The sequence below is a fragment of the Vigna radiata genome, unplaced genomic scaffold, assembly GCF_000741045.1.
Source record: "Vigna radiata var. radiata cultivar VC1973A unplaced genomic scaffold, Vradiata_ver6 scaffold_271, whole genome shotgun sequence".
Taxonomy (NCBI): Eukaryota; Viridiplantae; Streptophyta; class Magnoliopsida; order Fabales; family Fabaceae; genus Vigna; species Vigna radiata.
In genome coordinates this window covers 59,909-64,592 of record NW_014543807.1, presented here as the reverse complement: position 1 = coordinate 64,592, position 4,684 = coordinate 59,909, and positions in this window count along the sequence as shown.

Below are 4,684 nucleotides of genomic sequence, written 5' to 3'. Positions count from 1 at the left end.
GAGGAAACGCAAAGGATTGGTTGAATTCTTTCCCTGAAGGAACGTTCAGGACTTGGGAGGCGGTGGCACAGCAATTTGTCACTAAATTTTTTCCGATTCCAAAAATTAATCAAGGGAAGTTGGAGATCTCTTCGTTCAAGCAAGGGATGGAGGAAACTCTCGGGCAAGCATGGGACAGATTTAAAGGTTTATTTGAGGGCGACCCCAGTCCATGGGTTCGATAAGACTTCATACTTACTTGCTTTCCTTGGAGGTTTACTGCTCATTCTAAGATGATGTTAGATGCCTCAGCTGGAGGTAGTATTAATAGAAAAACGGAAGATGAGGCGTATGACTTGATTGAAGAGATGGCCTTAAACGAAGTGTCACAGAGTGAGAGGGGCATACAAAAAGGAGGACTCTTACATCTTCCTGCTGAAGATGCTGCAGCTGCTCAGAATCATCTTCTCAGCCAAAAATTAGACAAGTTGACGAAGGTTCTCTCCGAACTTCCTAGGGGAATCAGAAATATTTCTCAAATACAGCAACTTTGTGACTTATGCGGTGGCGACCATATTAATGGTCAATTTTCTTTCACTGAGGAGATGCAGCAGGATGTTAATTATATGGGAGCCCAATTTCAATACAAGCAAGGAAATTTCAACCAAGGTAATTCTAGCCAAGGTTGGCAAAATCACCCAAGTATCGGGCAAAGCCAAAATAATTCATTTGGACAAGTGGGCAACTTCCGGCAGCAACAACCTTCTCCTTTATGTCAGCAGGTGAACAGTTTAACTGAGACAGTCAAAGAGTTAAGTGGGAGATTTGATAAATTCTTTAAAATTTATGAATCCCAGTTAAATAGTAATCAAGCAAGCTTCAAATCATTGGAGTCACAAATTGGCCAGTTGTCGAAAAGGATTGAAACCACCGAGAAGCATCAGTTCCGAGCTAGCACTGATGTTAACCCCAAAGAAGAATGCAAAGTTGTTATAATAAGAGGAAAAAAGGAGGCGGAGGATGATCTAGTCAATAAGGGGAGCAGTGAGAACAGAGACAAAGAGATGGTAGGTGCTGAGGAAAGAGAGGAGAGCCAGGAAATAGAAGAGGCTAGTGAGTTCAACGTCAGTGGAGGTAAAGAAGAGATGCGAGTTGAAAACAGTCATGATGGGAGATTTAGAGAGATTTTCAATCAAGTGACTATGGTACCTGAAGTAAATCCGCAAATCCCTCCCTATGTTGAAAGAATCAATTTCAGTCGTGAAGAAGAGACTGAACTCACCGATGAAGAGGAGGACACTGCTGTTCAACCGCTAAAGAGGGATCATCCACTTAAGATAAAAGATCCGGGGTGTGTAACATTATCATGCGCCCTGAATGATTTTGATGTGGAGGCCATGATAGACTCGGGATCTAGCATTAATATGATACCCACAAATTTCCTGACAAAAATAAGAGGGATTGTGTTGAAACCGTCTGATCTTACTGTGACGATGGCTGATGGTTCGGTGAAAATACCGGTGGGAATGGCGGAAGATGTTATTGCACGAGTAGAACAGCTTGAGTTCTTGGCAGACTTCATTGTCATGGATATGGAAACTGATGATGAGTTTCCTGTGATTTTGGGAAGGCCCTTCATGGCAACTTCGAAGATGCTTATTAGTGTTTATGATGGGCGAATAATGATGAGGGACGTAGATCACCTGTTTCTATATACTGGGTATAATGAAAACAAGATCAAAGTGATGAAAAGACCCAGACGTGAGAAGCAGGAAAGTGAAGTCGAGCAAGAAGAAAGCATGTCGGATACTAATTATTCTGATAGTTGTAATGTTTTGGAGGCACTTGTGAATAAAAGCAGGAGAATCATTCACCCAAAAGCAAGAGAAGAACCACTCTGACGGGGAAGCAAAGTGAAATATAAAAGGAAGGAGTGGATAATAAAGGAGCTTAAAGAAAAAGGGGAGGTGGAAATTGAAGCACCATACAGCAAACAGGTCAAGAGGGTGGACAGAAGAAAATTTAGCCGGTGGGATGATGAGGATCCCAAAGTAAAGAAAAAGAGTTGAATTGCTGGAAATCATTTTTTGTATTTTTTAGAACAATTTTCATTTTCAACTATTTTCATTTTTTTTCTTTCATTGGAACTTGTAAATTTTGAATTTTTGGAACAACTTTTGGGTAGCATCTACTGAGGGATGCTAAAAATTTTTAAATCCACTGACGGATTCCAGGAAGGCACACCTACTGATGGGTGGTGGAAGAAAGTCCACTTACTGACAAGTGCTAAACAGGTTTGGGTCAGGCTCGTGACGTTAAACAAGCGCTACTAGGAGGCAACCTAGTTTTCTCTCTTTTACTTTTACTTTTTAAATTCCTAGAATAGGTTGAATTTTAATTTCAGTTTGTATCCTTGGCTTAAATAGTTTTTGTGAAAATGTTTGACTGACTGATGTGCATGATGGAACTATTTGATGATGATTTGATGTGAATGATAATTAAGTTGTGTTGTGTGTTAATATCCAGTGAAACAGATGTGTGATAAATTATGATTGTGGTTTTGATGCTAAGCAGGATGTATGAATGGATTTTGTGTGAGAAAGCATGTTGTGTGAGGTATTAAGCTCCAGAGTTTTTTTTGTTGTTGATGAAGGTTGAAAAATAGTGATTTTCATATGTCAATTTGGACCAAATTACACCCTTTACTACTCGGAATGAGCTTAGAATCAAGCAAAACTCTATAAATGAGTCTGGAGAGAGTCAAAAGTTGTTTTTAGCGATTTTATGCTTATTTTGCATTCTTTTGTAGCTAATTTGAGAAAAGTAAGAATGGAGTTGAAGATCGGGTTAAGGGGAGGCTAAGAAAGTCGCATAACAATTGAATCAATCTAATATTCAAGGGTAGTATGTAAGAGAGAGCGCAATAGATGAAATTGTTAGTACCCAACAACATCCATTCATCCATTGTTGTCGCTTGTCAATTGAATCAACCTTTATTTTGCATGTTAATCTTTTTGCTCTCAAACCCAATTTATAAATTTTAATTTCTCAAGTCTTATTATTTTAATTCACGCGAACGAGGAAGCCATACGAGTCTTACCATTTATATTACTTGTACGATTTGGTACACTTGCCAATTTGTCAACAAGTTTTTGGCGTCGTTGCCGGGGACTCAAGGTTTATTTGTCTAGTAGTGTGAATTGATTGAATTTGACTTGATTGTAATTATTTTTGTTTTTATTTTTCTTTTGTTGCGTTTTGTTTTATTTTTCTATAAAAGTGCTTTTAGGGTGTGTTCCTTGTGCATGTAGGAGACAATACACACTAGAAGCAGGAAAAACCAACAACCTCTGCTTGAAGGTCTACCATACGAGAGGAGGAAGAGACGCCCTTTGTGTGAAAGATCTCTTTCTCCAGAAGTTCCTCCACCCGAGACTTTTGAACCAAATCTTGAGGAGATGGCCAATCAACCTCCTCCCAGACGCACTCCAGGGGACGCAGCTAACACAGTTGGCCCCTTAAATTTTAACAGCATTGTAGTGCCAACAGACAACACAACCAACATGGTGATGAGTCCGGCACTTATCCAGTTAGTCCAGAACAACCAATTCCATGGGTTGTCAAATGAAAATNCTAAGAAAGTCGCATAACAATTGAATCAATCTAATATTCAAGGGTAGTATGTAAGAGAGAGCGCAATAGATGAAATTGTTAGTACCCAACAACATCCATTCATCCATTGTTGTCGCTTGTCAATTGAATCAACCTTTATTTTGCATGTTAATCTTTTTGCTCTCAAACCCAATTTATAAATTTTAATTTCTCAAGTCTTATTATTTTAATTCACGCGAACGAGGAAGCCATACGAGTCTTACCATTTATATTACTTGTACGATTTGGTACACTTGCCAATTTGTCAACAAGTTTTTGGCGTCGTTGCCGGGGACTCAAGGTTTATTTGTCTAGTAGTGTGAATTGATTGAATTTGACTTGATTGTAATTATTTTTGTTTTTATTTTTCTTTTGTTGCGTTTTGTTTTATTTTTCTATAAAAGTGCTTTTAGGGTGTGTTCCTTGTGCATGTAGGAGACAATACACACTAGAAGCAGGAAAAACCAACAACCTCTGCTTGAAGGTCTACCATACGAGAGGAGGAAGAGACGCCCTTTGTGTGAAAGATCTCTTTCTCCAGAAGTTCCTCCACCCGAGACTTTTGAACCAAATCTTGAGGAGATGGCCAATCAACCTCCTCCCAGACGCACTCCAGGGGACGCAGCTAACACAGTTGGCCCCTTAAATTTTAACAGCATTGTAGTGCCAACAGACAACACAACCAACATGGTGATGAGTCCGGCACTTATCCAGTTAGTCCAGAACAACCAATTCCATGGGTTGTCAAATGAAAATCCTTACAAGCATTTGACAGTCTTTGGAGAAATTTGCAACACAGTGAAGATAACTAGATTGACGGATGACAGAATCAGACTTAGCTTGTTTCCTTTCTCACTGGGAGGAAATGCAAAAGACTGGTTGAATTCTTTCTCGGAGGGAACGTTCAGGACGTGGGAAGCAGTGGTCCAACAGTTTATTACTAAATTCTTCCCACCTCCAAAGATCAATCAAGGGAAATTAGAAATCTCTTCATTTAAACAAGGAATGGAAGAAACACTGGGCAAGCATGGGATAGATTCAAAGGGTTGTTGAG